Source organism: Papio anubis, chromosome 5 (assembly GCF_008728515.1).
Source record: "Papio anubis isolate 15944 chromosome 5, Panubis1.0, whole genome shotgun sequence".
NCBI classification, from domain to species: Eukaryota; Metazoa; Chordata; class Mammalia; order Primates; family Cercopithecidae; genus Papio; species Papio anubis.
The window spans coordinates 99,149,657-99,167,695 of record NC_044980.1 but is presented as its reverse complement, the minus strand read 5'-3'; the positions used below and the strand labels follow the sequence as shown (position 1 = coordinate 99,167,695).

The following is an 18,039-nucleotide window of genomic DNA, read 5'->3' as shown; positions in this document are numbered from 1 at the left end:
AGGGGCTGTGAATTTGGGTACATAAGGTTAAAAGTTTATAAATGACAAAAGTAATTCAATAGTATGAAAAACAGGACTGGACATGCTGGCTCACACCTGTAATCACAGTACTTCGGGAGGCTGAGGTGGCCGAATTGCTTGAGCCCAGGAGTTCAAAACCAGCCTGGGCAACACGGCAAAACCCCATGTCCACCAAAAAAAAAAAAAAAAAAAAAAAAAAAAAAAGCTGGTTTTGATGGCATGCATTTGTAGTCTCAGCTACTTGGGAGGCTAAGATGGAGGGCTGTTGAGACTGGGGAGGCTACAGTGAGCCATGATCATGCCACTCACTTGAGCTCAGCTGGCAAAACAACAAGACCCTGTCAAAACAAACAAACAAAAAAGGTGAAAATCCAAAGACAATAAAATGTGTATATTTGGTAATATACTTACATATTAACTCAATGCCTCTTTCCCAAATGATGGTATTTTTAGTCTCAATAAAGCATAAAATTGAAGCTAAAACTCAAGTATAATGTTATCTTTTTGGCAGATATTTATTTTGATAGTAGAGCCTGTGTTTTTAAAGTAAATTTTTCAATGAAAAAGATGAAGAAAACTAGCATTCAATGTTCAGTGACTGGATATATGCAAGGGCAGCTGTGGAATACTTGACTATTGAGAGAGAATGCATAGATCAGGGAAAGATAAGTATATGCCCTAGTAGTATATGTCTGTTCATAGATCAAACTCCTTTTTGATTTTATAAATCTAGCAGGAACATTCAGTATCTATTTTATTGGTAAGGTGCCACCTAAAAATCCAATGATATTGATTTTTGAAAACAGCTCCATATAGTTGTTAACCTATAATATATGGGACAACAATAATATGGGGTTATTTCCCCATAGACCTTTAATTGAAATATCATTAATCATAGAATTTTAAGAAATTAAATGTAAAATAACATTTTAATAGATAATTAGAGAAAACATGTGTTGCATATGCTAATACTTAACTTTTTGTAACCTCAACAGATTACTTAACAAAAAATTCAGGGACTTTTTAAAAAATCAGGCTAAAATATTTTCATAGATAATATCTCTTTATGTTTTCTCCAAAACTTCTCCTCAGTTTTACATTTATCTTTCATCTTCCCAATGATGGATGTGTGTTAATATCAGATATGCTGATACTTGTTTTATTAATATTAGACTATTTTATTATTTTAAGGGTGTATATATTTTTAGTAATGATGTAAAGATTGACGCTTGGGAGGGCTTTTGTTGTGTATGGGCCTGATGCATGTACACACTCCCATGTTGCTTTTGGCAGCATTGTGAACACCTGGATGTATCAGAAATGATTTCAAACAATTGCAGTAAATTCTACTGTACCAGCACTGCCTAATCTTCAATTTTCAGAAAATGTATTTCTACCAAATGCCATTCATTCTTTCAGTAATAGGATATTTTTGTTTCTCTTTTCACCAAATATACGTCCTTTTTCCATACAATAGCATTTTCCAAGGCAATAAATGCAACTTATACGGATTTTATTTTTTCATTTTATGAGATAATATGCTTTAAAAAAATGTCAAACAAGCAAGTTTCATGAACTTTAAGCACACACACAAAATCCACTTAAAGTATAGGCCTTCCCTAGAAGTGTTTATGTTTGTGCCCATTTTTATTTTAAAGACTTTTCTCCCCATTACTATGTGAATATCATGGTCACATGAAAGGTGATTTTCATGTTTCTCACTTCAATGGTGTAAGTAGGCAGTGAGTTAAAATGTAGGCTGCAATGTCTGTGCTATGAATATTTATATATTTTGACATTTAGGAAGAATATTCCTTTCCATATTGTAACCCCTAGCAGTGTTTTAGTTGATATATTTCCAAAAATGGTGCAATTCATTTATACTATGTCACTTTGGGCTTAAGGGACACATAACCTACCTTTTCACAGGCATAAAATTCAGTTGTCTTTTTTCCTACTGCATGAATTATGCTTAGGAGCTTGTGGAGTCACAAAGTGCTTTAATGCTTTCTGTTTCTACATTTATTTATCCCTAGGCAGCCACATTCACAGAACTGTAAGGGATATCAAGAAGCTGCAGAATTTATATGGAGAATGACACCTTAAATATATGAAACAGTCTTTTCTTTCTTATATTTCCAGAAAAAGAGAATCTCAAAGTTGTTTTGGAAATTTGCTTAGTTTTCACAAATATAAGAAAATATTTTTGGTCTCATGTAAATCTTATCACTTTAGGTTACATTTGTTCTTATACATTTTGAGGAAAATGGGGTTCTTATCATCTTTCTTATAATTCGTTCAGGAAAATGTAACAATATTACCCGTAAGTCATTTCTTCATTTCTGACGATGGAAGCTGTTATAATTCTTTTTTTTTATTCTTTCAGTCATAGGACCGGAAATTTTTACTTTTTCAGTCATAGGATTGGAAAGTCAGTGTCTTTTAGTATGTTTTGTGCTCCTATAACAGAATATTATAGACTGGATAATTTATGAGAAACAGAAAGATGTTCTTCTAATCATGGAGGCTCAGAAGTCGAAGATGAAGACGCTGGCAGGCTGGGTTGTCTGGTGAGAGCTGCGTCCTCCGGAGGGGAGAGAAATGGTATGTCCTCACATGCTGGAAGGCAGAAGGGCAAGAATGAAAGGCTACTTGAAGCCTGCTTTATGTGGGCCTTAATTCCATTCATTAGGGGAGAATCCTCATGATCTAATCACCTTTTAAAAGCTACTCTTTTTAATACCATCACATTGGTTATTAAGTTTCAAAACATGAATTTTGGAGAGGACACATTCAAAACACAGCAGTCAGAAATACTCAAAGAAAATAAATAAGTTCCATAACTTTTCAAGGTTTGCAAACATTACTGTAAAGTTTGTAGACCTTGGATTTAACTAGTCTCTGTTTATGTTCTTTAAGTATTTAACGTTTAAAGTTGTATTTCCAGGGTTTTTTTTTTTTTTTTTGAGGCAAAAAGTATTAAGTGTTAAATCTTAATACATATACAATGAATTTTGACAAATTAGTATGCCTGTGTAACCAACACTTCAATCAAGTTATAGATCTTTCATTAATACAAAAAGCTCCCTCATACCAACTTCCTGTCCACTCCTACCCCAACAGGCAGCCACTGTTTTGACACTGAACACCACGAATTAGTTTCTGTGGTTTTGATGCTTATGTAAATGGAATCATATATTACTTCTTTTGGGGGGTTTGCCTTTTTCCTTATTTTTTCTTTTTTTGTGTGTACAAACTTTTCAGAGACTCATCCATGCTGTTGTGTAAATCACTGGTTTATTCTTTTTGTTGCTGAATAATATTCCATTGTGTGAGTGAATTAATCCATTCCCTATTGAAAGACCTTTTGGCTCTTTCAAGTGATTGGATATTATAAATAAAACTTCTATTCTTATACATATTTGTTTTGTATATATATGTTTTCATTTCTCCTGGGTAAATATCAAAGAGTAGAATTGCTGGGTCATCGAGTAGGTACATATTTAACCATATATATAGTTAAATATATATAGTTTATATATTATATATTTATGATGTATATAATATATAAATATATATTTATAAAATATCATATAGAAATATATAATATATAAATATATTATATATAATATAGAAATATATTATATTTATAATCATATCTAAAATATTTATATATTATATAAAATATATTATATATTTTATATAAACTATACATAAAATATATAAATATATATTTATATACAATATATTATATATATTTAATATATAAATTTATTATATATAAATTTATAAATTTTATAATTTTAATATATAAAAATTTATATATTTTAATAATGATATAAAATATATATAATATATTTATAATTATATTATATATATTTATATATAAAAATTTATTTATATATAAATTTATAAATAATATATAAATTAATATATATTTATAATATATGTTATATATTATAAACATATATTTATATATAATATATTTATATATAAATATATATTTTTATATAAAATATATATTTTTATATAAATATATATATAATATGTGTATATATATAAATGCCAAACGCTTTTGCAAAGGTGGTTGAGTATTTTATATTATCATTAGCAATTGATGAAAATTCCATCTACTCCACCTCATCTATACTCTCTGTTATCAATCTTTGTGCTATTAGATATTCTAGTGGGAATGATGGGGTATTCATATACCTCATTGAAATACTCCGCGATGTCTAATTTTCATTAAGCTGATGAATGATTTTGAACATATTTTCATGTCAAGTGTCTGTTCACGTCTTTTTTCCATTATTTTACTATTGAATACCATTTGTGGTAATTTATTTCCAATTTTTCATGTTAAATTTTGAAAATTATTTCTACATTTTGGATACAAATTCTTTACCAGATACATTTCTGATAATACTTTATTCCAGTGTGGCTTGCCTGCTTATTCATTTAATTCTATTTCTGAGGAGCAAAAGTTTTTCTTGAAATGTAATTTATCAGTTGTTTTATGGTTACTACTGTTTGTGTTCTATATGAGATAAAGATTTACCTATCCCCAAATCACAACTCTCTCCCTATTTTCAAAATTTCTTAGTTTATTCACATATGGCATTTATATATAAATTTTAGAGTCAACCTGAAAGTTTCTATCAAAAGAAAAATACCTGCTAGAAGCCGGGCAACTGCGGGCTCACTCTGTAATCCCAGCACTTTGGGAGGCCATGGTACATGTGATCACCTGAAGTCGGGAGTTCAAGACCAGCCTGACCAACAGGAGAAATTCTGTCTCAAAATGATAAAATAGCTGGGTGTGTGGTGGCAGCACCCGTAACCCAGCCACTTGGGAGGCTGCTAGAGAATCCTCCTGGAACCCTGGAGGTGAGTGCAATGAGCTGAGATCATGCCTGGGCAACAAGAGCAAAACTCCGTCTAAAAATAAAAATAAAAAAAAAAAACCTGCTAGAATTTTTTTTAGTATTAAGATTGAGATAAACCTAGACACCTACTTGCAAGGCACTACATTATTATACCATAGCATTGAATCCTTTGGCAGCATGAAGTTTCATGCCTCTGATTAAACTCCTTTAGTCTCTCTGAACAAGATTTTTTGTTTTCAGTATAGAAATTCTGCTAACTTTCATTGTATTTATTTATTTATTTGTTTTTTTTAGGCTAGTTTAATAGAATTTTGAAATGTGTTGTCTCCAGATTTCTACTAAAATACAACTGATTTTTTTTTTTTAATTTTTCCCGACCATACCTTGTGTCCTGAATCTTGCTAAATCCACTTTTGGTTCTTTTTTTTTTTTTTAAATTTGCATATTTCATAGGATCTTTCAGGTACACAGTAATGTTGTCTGACTATAATGGCAGCTATACTTTTTCCTTTCTGATAATTTACTTATTTATTTATTTTGCTTTATTATATCAAATAGAATTCTCAAAACTATTGAGTAAAAATCATAAGAGTGAGAACACCTTCCATTTTGTGATTTCAGAGGCAAAGTGTTCAATATTTCACCACTAAGTAGATCAGCTGTAGGCTTTCCGTAATGACCTATGACAGATTGAGAAAATTCTATGCTATTTTGAGATATCTGAGGTTTTATGTGATCATGAATGAGCATTGATTTTAATAAATTGCTATTTAGACATCTGTTGAATTTATCATATTGCCTCTTTTTCGTTTATCCTGCCAATAGAGTGATTTACATAAGTTGATGAATAATTGTTAATATGACTGCATTATTTGAACAAGCTCCACTTGGTCACATGTTTATAATGGTTTTTTATATATTGCTGGACACAATTTGATCATATTTTCTTAAGAATTTTTGGGTCTGTGTTCACGAGGAATAATGATCAGTAATTTTTTCTCTTGTAATGCATTTGTCAAGTTCTGGTTTAAAGATTTAGACTGCCTCATAAAACAGATTTGGGGAGTTCTCTCCTCTTCCACTTTCTGAAGGAATTTTTATAACATCAGTATTGTTTCTTCTATAAATGGTTAATAGAATTATACACAATGAAACAATTGTGCCTAAATTTACTTTGGAGCAGTAATTTTGATTCTAACCTTGATGCTTTGGATGCTCTGCTGCTCGTGTGCAAATTATCTATTTCTGTAAATTTAAGTTTTTGTAATTTGTTTTCTGCAATGATTTGTCTAAGTTGTACTAATTGGCAATAAGTTATTTTAATATTGCATTAATATATTTTTATTGTTAGTAGAATTGGTAAGAATGTGTCCTCTTTTGATATCAGTAATTTTTTAATTTTCTCTCTTTTCCTCATTTAGCCTTTCTAAGAGTTTATCAATTTCATTAATCTCACCAAATAATCAACTTTGACTTTGTTAATTTTATATGTTTTTTGTCTGTTTTCTATGTTATTCATTTTGGTACTTATCTTTATTTCCTTCTGCCTATTTTTATGAAGTTTATTTTTATCCAGCTTCTTAAAGAACTCTGTTTGCTTGTTAATTTTTAAATCTACCTTAATACTGAGTGTTTCTTTTAAGATTCACAAATTGCTTCAACCTAGCTTTTTGCTGCATCTCACAACCATAGATTTAGGCATCCAAGTTGAATTTGTGTTGTTAATTCAAGTTGAATTTTTGTGGTGTAATTATCTTCTGAGTTTTTTTTTCAACTCATAGAATTTTTAAAGAAATATATTAATTTCCAGGTATTAGGCATTGTGAAATATTTTCTGATTACTAATACCTAATTCATGTATAGTGTAGTCAGAAATACGCCCCCGCACATTTAACATTGGAAATTTATTACCTATGGTAGCATAGTCTATCATTGTAAAAATCTCATCTGCTCTCCTCTGTTTGTTCTGCGGGTATAGGGTACAATATTCTGTTAATGTCAATTTTGTAAAAGTGGTTCATGAGGCTGGGCGCGGTGGCTCACGCCTGTAATCCCAGCCCTTTGAGAGGCCGAGGCGGGCGGATCACGAGGTCGTGAGATCGAGACCATCCTGGCTAACACGTGAAACTCGCCCTAATAAAAATACAAAAATTAGCCGGCGCATGGTGGCGCCTGCGGTTCCAGCTACTCGAGGCTGAGGCAGGAGAATGGCGAGTGAACTCCGGGAGGCGGAGTTTTGAAGTGAGCTGAGATCCGCCACCTGTAGCCTGGCGATAGAGCGAGACTCCAGCTCTGCTGTAATTTTAAAAGTGATCTCATGATGCCTCACCATCTCCTTCTATTTTCCAACCATTGTCATGTATTTTATATTCAGTAAATCCTAAATATAATTTGCTTTAAATAGTTTTATTTTGAGGAAATTAAGAGAAAAAAATCTTCATATTTCTTACATATTTGCTTTTACTGATTCTATATTTCTTCTTGTATATTCAAGTTTCCATGCTTGACCATTTTTCATAGTGCAGGTAGGTATACTAGTGAGAAATGCTTTCTCCTTTTCCTATATGAAAATACTTCTTCTTAGCTTCACAGAAACAAATTTGTTAATACTTAAGTAGTTTCTTTGACTATTTTTAATTTAGTTGAATTTTGAATTGCAAAATTTTTCAACAGCTCTCAGATGTTGGCCTTATTTGCTTAGATGTCTATTGAAAACATGTCCTAAAGTGAGAAACAGTTCAAAAATACAACGATGACATTATTTTAAATATTATATAGAACTTTAACTAATAGACACTTTTATCTTTAATAATGAACAATCTCAAATATTTTATGCATGTTAGGATAATAATGAAACTTCCCCGAACATTTGATTAGACCCTTAAATCTATTAAATTAAAAGTAAGACATCTCAGAAAGCAAAATCCTTCACTGTATGCTGGGTACAAGCTTTTTTTTTTTTTTTTCAGAAATCCATTGTATAGTAAACATATGGGAATCATGAATATTTTCCTCTAGTCTCCAGTCAGCTTCATGTAGCTCTTTAGAAGCATTGTTCTATACATACTTTCCTCTTGCTTGTGGCACTTATGAATTAAACATAACATCTTCATTATGAGATCACAACATCATTCTGTCTTCTGATGAAACCTCCAAGGGGTAAGTTCTCACAAGTCACTAATAGAAGACATGATGCACAAGAGCACCAAGTCATACCAAACAAGTTAGCTAACAGTTATCATACCCACTGGCGAGGCCATATCCATTATTTGCTTTTAACATTGCCTATGGTTTCACCTAAAGCTTAAGACATCAATTACTTTCATGTGTTTGGATAATGTATTTAGAATGCCAACATGGTAATAGAGGATTTATCTTAAATGAGCTGACTTCAGCAAAGTGTTCTTTTCCAGATGGACTCAAAGGGCATTTCAGCTTCCTTCACAGTGAAAGTATTTTATTGCATTGGCTGAAATAGAATGTTGTCTGCCTAATATTTCATTCTAAACATTTTCCAAGCCAATTTCTATACTTTTCAATTTTGCCTTGAATGTTCTGAAAGTGCCACATTTCAGCTACTTGGCTATGCTTAGAAGCTTTATCCTTAAATTTGATGACCAAAGGAATATGCACGTTTTGTCATAATCTCATAGGATTTGTCATAGGTCACTAAATTTATCAAAAAAATTACGGTTATTTGTCACAATTGACAGGAAATGTAGCTCTAAGTCTCTCTTGCTGAATTCTAGAAGACCCAGGTCTGGCCAGACAACAAAACAGACTGCTCCTTGCACAAAGCTGTACAATATTTATAAACTACATCATACAAATTATCAGCTCTGTCATTGTCCATAAAAATCACTTTTGAAAAATGGTTACTGATAGATATGCTCTTACAAATCAATTGTTGACCTTTGATATAGTCATTGATCACTGACTCTGTTAGGATTACTACATTTGGATTTCATGTCTGGGGTTAACATCAACTATTACTGAACTTGAAGATATTTTTATAAATCAAAATGATTATTATATACTCTGCTCAATAGTAAGTCATCTCCTACTTTTACAAAGGGACATATATAACCATTTTAAGCCTCAAACTCAATATCATAGGATACGGTTTAATTATTATTCATATCCTGGTAAACTTTTTATTCGTGTTTAAGGCTATTTTCTCTCCTAATAATAAAGATCTCTTTGTTTCTTAATAGAAGAATGAATAGTTAGGAGCCTGAGGAATAAGAATTGCATTTTAGGATAAATATCAGCAATGATTCTAAATAACTTATTATCGGGATGTGTTTGTGTATGGCTTTTAATTTCTAACACTTAATATTATGTTTAATGTGGATTTTTAATTAAAGTTTTAATTATATTCTACATTAAAACTTTATTTTTTTATTTGCAGAAAATAGCACCTCAACATTTTTTCTAGCCATGTTACAATCACCATTTGCTCATGTATCTCTATCCATGGTCTATATATTAATATCATAATTGTCAATATCATCTTAGAAAATGGTAAGTAATCTTCTTTTGAAACAACTTTCTAGTCTGCTAACTATATATTGCAAGAGACCCATGTATCACTTATAAAATAAGTAACATTTAAAAATTTCCATAACACTTGAGGAGTATTTTGAAAGACAAGATATTTTATAATGTATACTTTTGATTAACCTATTGGTTTTCTATAATTTTAACTGGGGTAGTGAATTATTTATTAAGAATTTTATTCATAAAAACATGACTTACTGTACATTTCTGTATACTTTCAGATTGTTTTATGCACTGGAAATACTGATTGTCTCACAACAAGGTGTTTAGTCTTGGAACAAAACGGTTAGCTATGATTTAATGGTCTGTTGTCCCTATAAAGTTAACCTTCTACAATCTGCTGTATAGTTTTATTTCAAAAAATCATATATTTATCTCTTACAGACTTTTGGTACAACCTAAACAGCCCAATCTTGGAATAGAGTACTTTGAATCATCATCATATGTGCGTCTTATTTTTATTTTTTTATTCTTTGGGCTTGAGGCCTTCTCCCTTCGTCAATATTTTCAGATTTGTTGTAATGTGATACATGGGCTACCCTGCTTTTCCCATGTTCCATATGATTTTATATAAATGGCACTGAGGTGCTCGTTGGTTCATCATCTTTCATATATGTTGGTTGAGCATTTGAAACATAAAATCCTTAAATGACAATCACTTTAGAGAGATATTATTCACCTGGTTTATCGACTCCAGTGCAGCATGATTTCAGTTACAAGTAGAGCAGCTCATTGCTGCTACCATGCACTTGAGCAGTTTAATTCTCGTCACTCAAAGATGCCAGCATACCCAAATGAGCTGCAGAAATGGTTTCATAAGAATGAGCAGTTTTTCGCATATTGAATGTTTGTTAAACACTTTCTGATCAGTTCATTAATAACCATACGGTGCTTGAAAATTTCTGTGTTGGTTAGATTTTACAAGTAAAAGCTTCACAATAATGCATGAGGGCAGTGAGGTTGCAACACAAAAAGAGAAAAAAAATTACCCAATTTTCTTCAAATTTTATTTTGTAAAGTTTTTTTTGTGGTGTGGTATCACATCCTCAATAATGTAATGTTATTGGAAATTTTACTTGCAGTCTCATTATTTGGTATCTTAAAACTATCTTTTCTAAACTATACCCAAAAATGATAAAATGTCACCTGAGAAGTCCTCTATATTTGAAAATAAAAATACACAATACACAAGTTCGAAATAATTCTTTGACTTTTTTATTTAGAAAGTCTATCTGCTTCTCTAGTAGCAGGCTCCCACTTCATTCCTTAAATAATTGCTTTCTTCTCAAAAAAGGATCATGCCATAAAAGTTGAGACAGTAAAAGTTTATCAAAATATCTCAATTCTTAGGTATGATATAACTTCATTACAAAATTCAGAGTAATATTGTTTTTACATTTCTTAAGGCCTTATCTAGAATGTTACTCTAAGATGTAAAGAAAGTCAAAATGAGTTTACCTAAAAAAAAAACGTAACAGTCACTGTATGCAACTAAAACCCAATCATGGGGCCTGGGGTAATATATTCATAATTTTTTAAATTAATCAATCCCAGTAACAGCCCTCACGGAAAAAGGTCAGTCAGGAAAAAACAAGTAATCCTTTGGGAAAAAAGGATCCATTGCACATGGAAAACTTCCTATTTTTAATTTTTTCCTTGGGCGAGGTGTTGTCTCAGTGATTCCAAAGAAATTCATTCAAATTCCCTAATTAACTTATTCTTTGCAAGTTAAAAAAATCACTAATTTTAAATTATATTCTGCTTGATAAAATTTATTTCTCACGTCTGAATTTACATTTTTGCTTTTCTCAAATACAGAATTAACACTTTCATTTCAATTCATTCATACTGGGCTTAATAGTACTTCTTATTAAAATATTTTTATATTTTAATTTAAATTAGTTAATTGACTCCATAAACAAATAAGAATAGTTTTTAAAGAGTTATTATTCATACTATAATTCATGATAAACATGATTTAATACATATTTTCAATCACTTTCCTTGTGCTATATTAAATTTCCCACTTAGACATATTTATATAAACATAAAATGAGAAATCTACGTATCTATATTATTTATATATGTTATTTTACAACCTTCACGTAACTTCCCAATATTGTGTTTCATATAAAAGATACCACCCCAGCCCCCAGAATTGGGTTTTAGTTGCATACAGAAACTAAATACCTTAGATTTCTGATGTTAATAGCTATTCCTTGTGAGGTCTGTGTGGATGTTAATTTCAAATTGTATAGTTAAGAGGTAAAAAACAAATGAATAACACAAAACTTAAAAGCAATTTTGACATGTAATTTAGCAACTCAACTTTGGTAATAAATCAACCTAATCATTTACAATTACACTTGCCCCTTTGGCCATTCATACCATTTTTTTTTTCCTACTAGAATACAATTGCTTCTCCCCTGAGAATATATAAATTTATGTTTTCTCTGAACTTTTCACCAACTCTCCAACTCCAACATAGCAAAATATAAAACTCCACATGTTAATAGCTGGGTGTGTGAGTTCATTGCATATCTGCCAAATCAATGAGTTGGATTTGATGCTGCCTTTTAAGCACACTTAAAGCATTTTTCTAACTAGAAACATTCAATTATAAATCTAAGTAAAAATCCAGTACTGAAATAAAACCAAATTCTGAAGATGGAATTTAGCATGGTGTCCATCTAAAAAGAGAAATGCTTGGAAGTGACAGGTTTGTAGTTCAATTTAATTTTAACTAACTTATTGCCATTCTTCAATTTGAAGCCAATATTCACTTTGAGTTCATCTCAGAAGTTTAGATTATCATGAACATTTGACAATTTGTAATCGAATGCTCACAGGCTAAAGGGGTTTTGCTCTTTTATTTGATGGATTTTTGTCATGCCAGAGTCTGGCAGTGCATTTTATTTGACCTTTCTCCTCAACTCCACTCATCTTAAACCCCTTGTCACATGAGTGACAGACCATCATGATGTGATGGAAGACAAAACTTCAAAAGGATGCATCACCTTGTCAGATAAATGCAGATCAGAAATTCTTTTTTAAATATTTAGTGAGTTAAAGGACAGTTTAGGCTAAATTAGGTTGTAATATTGAAAAGTAGAAGAAGGTAAATTTTAGAGATCAAAGCTCACTATTGAAATAACTCTAATAATATTTAGAAATGAAAATCAGAGTGACTTTTATGATCTTTCCTGTAAAGTTGTAAGTGACAAGATAGAATTTGCTTAAGAAAAAGTCAGAGGGAAAGAAAACAGTTCAACTAGGTACCGTGTGTTTGCGTACACATAGAAACGTAAACACCCCTTTATTAAACTTTGGGCATTTGTCAAGAAATGTGCTCTCATTGGGCATATTCACCAAAATGTAATTCACCTGGAGCTCTTGATACTGTTAAAAAATTTTGGTGGAACTGAAAATGGGTAGTTTTGTATTCCTTGAGCAGAAATCATGTATCTACTCACAAAACAGACATCACTGAGGTGGAGAAAGGAGTAGATTTCCTCATATTTTGTAGGTCATTCATCTTACATCAAAGATTTTTACTATGAAGTCCTGCAAGATTCTCTACTTTGTGTGTTTATACCAATAGACAGAGGCCATTCATATTGTAAATCAATGAACTAGTTTCTTATTTTGGCAGGATCAGCAGTGATTTAGCAGTAGACTGTGAGCACAGAGTAAAGATACTAACCTGACATATTTTATCCCTTCCCATGAGAATTTCTCCTATCCATGGAAGAAGAGAGAAATACAAAAGACAAAATAATCACAAGATAAAAATGCCATAGCCCTGGAACAGAAATTACAAGAAGCAAAGAGACCTGATTCTGTCACAAGATGCTGGAATCTGATAATAGTGTTTTTCTATTATATGAGTGTTCAATAATACATACACATACATATAAACATACACATATATACTGACAAATATCTTATTTATTTATAGATTTAGTTATTTGAAGTCACAAAGTGTTTTTTGTTTTGGATAACAAAGCAATCACAAAGATCAAAAACAATAGTCTCAATACACCTAAAATTTAACATATCTGAAATAAACACATAGGAATAAAGCATATATTTCTGTTTTCTTTCTATGGTTGTATCATTCATCTAACTTATGTCATAAATTTTGTCCAGTTCTCTTCTCTTCATAAGGATATAAAATAACTGGTAATCCAAAGTGGTTTAAAGGAAGGTTTTATGACAGTTGATGTTAGAACACAAAGTGGCTGGTTATTATTAATATATTCGTTCTTTCCTTAGCTAATAACTAGTCTTTGTCAAATAATATTTATTGACATAAATGAATTCCAGCAAGAAATAACATTTTTATTTCACTATTATTATATAATGTATGCATCATCTGTAAAATCTCTTATATAGTATTATTATTCCCTTCCTATTGCATTTAAAAATGAAGTACAATTATATAAATATTATACATATTTAACTGGTAATTATTTTTGCTCTAAATTCTGAAAGCAACATCTTTGTGCTTCAGTAAGTGCTTACTTATAATCAAGAATATTTTAAAATACGATGTAAATTTAGAAGACAGTAACTTTTAAAATGCAAACTATTATCTCTAAAAGTATGAAGATTAATAAGATCTAGTATTTGATAGAACAACAAGGTGACTATATTTAATAATAATATTCTTATATATTGAAAAATAACTAAAAGGATATAATTTGGTTCTTTTTGTAACAAGAAGTCAAATTATCCCATATGCCCCACAAATATATGTACCTACTGTGTACTATTATGCACAAAAATTAAACATAAAATGAAATTTTAAAAATATTTAAAAGGAGTAAAGATAAAAGATGATATGTTACCCAATAATTAAGTAAAGAAAGGTGTTAACAAGCAAGTTTGTGAAAATTGAAAATATTTTAAGGCTGGCATTTTGCATCCACAAAGTGTTTGAACATCACCTAGGTTAACAGAATCAATCTCAACTCTATTTCCTATGACAGGATACTCCATGGTTCTGCTCCTATTAATATCCAAGCTTCTACAAAGAGTCATTACCATTTCAGTAATTCTGCTTTGTGTGCATGTTATTATTATTACCATTAACACAAAAAATAGTGCATTAAAATTATACAAATGTATATGAACAAATGCACAGTTTAAAAAAATATTGTGAAATGAACACTTGAGCAAACACCAACTTGGTTAGAAAATATAACAAGATTCTCAATGTCCTACATAAAGACAACTACCAGCTTCACTAACACTGTGAATAACTACTCTCCTAACTTTAATGAGAAATATTTACTTGTTTTGCTTTTGCCTTTTTTACTGATGTGTAAATCACTAAAAAATTATTTTGTCAGTTAACATAATTTATTAATATAGTTGAATCATATATATTCATGTATCTTCCTCTTCTAAAAGAATGTTTTTCATGCATTTTGTGAATAACCATAATTTATTCATTTGTGTCTCTGTGACATGCATATCACAATTCATGTACTGATTTTAGTACTGAGGAACCATTGAGATGTTTTTTAGCATTTGTTTATGCAAAGCTGCCATGAACACTCTTGTCCATGTTTCCTGGTTCACATATGCATGGATTTTCCTTGGGAATTAATTTGAGTGGAATTGCTTATCACAGACTAAACATGTCTTAAAATTTCTGATACTATCTACTTATCTTGAAAGTCTTTCAACCAATTTTAATGCCATGAAGCATTATTCCTCAATTTCCTCATCTACCTTTTGGATTGATGAACTTTTTTTTCTTTCCAATTTTTTGAGGGTATTGCAGTATTTCTCTGTGGTTGTAATTTGAATTATTGTATTAATAATGAAGTTAAGCATTGGGTTTTCATTTATCTGCCATCTGTATTTCCTCTTTTGTAAAGAGCCTGTTCAAGTTGTTTGTCCATTTTGCTAATAGGTTTAGTTTTTGTCTTATTGATCCTTAGAAGTTCTTTATATGTTCTGGATACTAAGATATTAGGTTAAACTTGTGAAAAAGTATCACTTTCCACAATATGGCTAAAATTTTAACTCTTTTTATAATTTATTTTGAAGCAAGATAGTCTGTCTAAGGCAGCCTCAAATTAATCCTTTTCTTTATGATGAACACTTTTTCTCTTTGTTTTGAAAGTTTCAACCTATTCAAAAAACATGAAGATACTATGCTGTATTATTTTGTAAATATTTTACAGTGGTGGCTTTATGTTTAAGTCTTTCAGCCATCCAGGATTGATTTTTGTTTACTTTATAAGAGTGGTCATTTTTTTTTTTTCTATATGGATACTGTATTGTACCACAATAATCTTTTTGAAGAACTCTGTTTATTTCCCACCAATATGTGGTTCTACCTATGTAATAGATCCAGTATCAATGTATGCTTTCTTTTTCTGTTTTTGTTTTTGTTTTCTTTTTTTTTTTTTTTTTTGAGACTGAGTCTCGCTCTGTTGACCAGGTTGGAGTGCAGTCGCACGAACTTGGCTCACCGCAAGCCCCGCCTCCCAGGTTCACGCCATTCTTCTGCCTCAGCCTCCTGAGTAGCTGGGACTACAGGCACCTGCCACCACGCCTGGCTAATTTGCTAATTTTTTCTTTTTCTTTTTTTTTTTTTTTTAGTAGAGATGGGGTTTCACCATATTAGTCAGGCTGGTCTCGATCTCCTGACCTCGTGATCTACCTGCCTTGGCCTCCCAGAGTGCTGGGATTACAGGCATGAACCACCGTGCCCAGCCTCCATGTATACATTTTAAAAGGTTTATCTTTTCTGCTCAGTTGAGTTATACATTTATCATTATATTATTTTAATGATCTTTCATTTATTATAGTTTTATAATTCATGGTATTATCAGGTAAGTCAAGTTCCCCCTAGTTACATATCCTTCCCTTCAGATTTTTTAGTCTATGCATTTATATTTTTTTTAGGTTTCAAAATTCTCATTGATAAAGTTTACAAAATCTGTGAAATTTTACTGAGGTTATTTGAAACTATAGATATTTTAAAGTAAACTATAATTAAAATATCATATTTTGAAGCATTTATTTAGGCTTTTATAAATGTCTCTCAATGCAACTTTATACATTTATCTATATATAATTTTTAGATACTCATTGATTCTATTTTGATATAGCCATTTCCTAATTCTTTGCTGATACTCCTTTTCCATGGTTACTATCAGTGACCAAATTCAAGAATATTGTTTTAGTACTCATCTTGCTTGACCTATCAGCAATATTGAGAGACCTGAACCTGCCTTCATAGAGTTCTCTTTCCTTTTCTTTTCTGACATTGCACACTCTTGGTTTTCCTTTTGCCATGATAACTATTTTATATTCAGCTTTCTTTGGCAGATCTTTGAAGGCCTCTTTCTTATATCTAAAGTATTTATTCAACTAATTTCTTCCTCTTCTGATTACCAGTGTTAACATAAAAAACTTCAGACAAATTACATTCAGCAGAGTTTAATTGAGAAAAGAACAATTCGTGAACCAGGCAGCATTTTTCAGAACCAGGAAAGATTCCAAGAGCTCCACCTAACAACGTGGGCAGGCTGTCTTTATAGAAAGAATAAGGAAATGACAACAGAAACCGCTTGATTGGTTACAGCTTGGCATTTGCCTTGTTAGACAAAGATCAATTGGCATCCCATAAATGGCTGAAACTCAGTTGCTGTGATTGGCTGAGATTCAGCTATTTGTTAGAAGAATATACTCTTAGGTTAGGTTGCAATTTATTTACGTACTAAGTTATACTGCAGTTTGCTATGTATGAATTTAAAGTACAAAGGCAGCTTTAGGCCAAAGATAATTTAATTCAATACTAACAAAATGTAATTTAAAAAATTCTTCAGACCTTTCTGATAGATCACTTTAAAAATAAGCTTTCAATACTGATTTATTAGAGTCATCCCAATATTAACATGACTGTAATTAAACCCTTGATCCCAAATTTAAATAAAAAGAAAAATAACATTTGAAACACTTCTCTTCTATCTCAGTAAATTATACCAGCGGGAAAATTTATAGAATTGCTAAAATACATTTATTTTATCATTCCTAAAATATTTCACTGTTTCCTCTTGGTTTTAGAAAATGAATCCAAATTACTTGGCATGACACAAGAACACGATTACCTGACCCTTACCTATTTTCCCACTCACTCTCTTTTTTGTCTTTAATCTGTTGTTATTTTCTTCATTTCAAATTTTTAAAATACTCTCAAATGTTTTTCCTTTTGGTAAATCTCTTCCCCTCTTTCTCTTTTCAAATTCTATTTACTATTCTGTTCTTAGCTTAAATGTCACTTTCTCAAAAAGGCTTTGTATGACAACTCAGCTCTAACCAAAATCTCCCCGTGTTCTTCTTTAAAATCCTGTTGTTTGGGCTGGGCACAATGGCTCACACCTGTAATCTCAGCACTTTGAGAGGATGAGGTGGGTGGATCACTTAAGGTCAGGAATTTGAGACCAGCCTGGGAAACATGGTGAAATCCTGTCTCTACTAAAACTAAAAAAATTAGCCAGGTGTGGGTGGCAAGCACCTGTAGTCCCAGCTTCTCAGGAGTCTGAGACCA

At 31.1% G+C, this 18,039-nt stretch overlaps 1 long non-coding RNA gene across 1 annotated transcript in view; it reads right to left on the bottom strand.

Annotated features, from left to right (window-relative positions):
• Positions 1-333: 333 nt before the first annotated feature.
• The window catches only part of LOC116274939, a 55,605-nt gene continuing 37,899 nt past the window's right edge, over positions 334-18,039 (bottom strand). The window contains exon 3 of the long non-coding RNA XR_004183795.1: positions 334-2,640. This is a non-coding gene — a long non-coding RNA (uncharacterized LOC116274939). The remainder of the gene's footprint in view (positions 2,641-18,039) is intronic.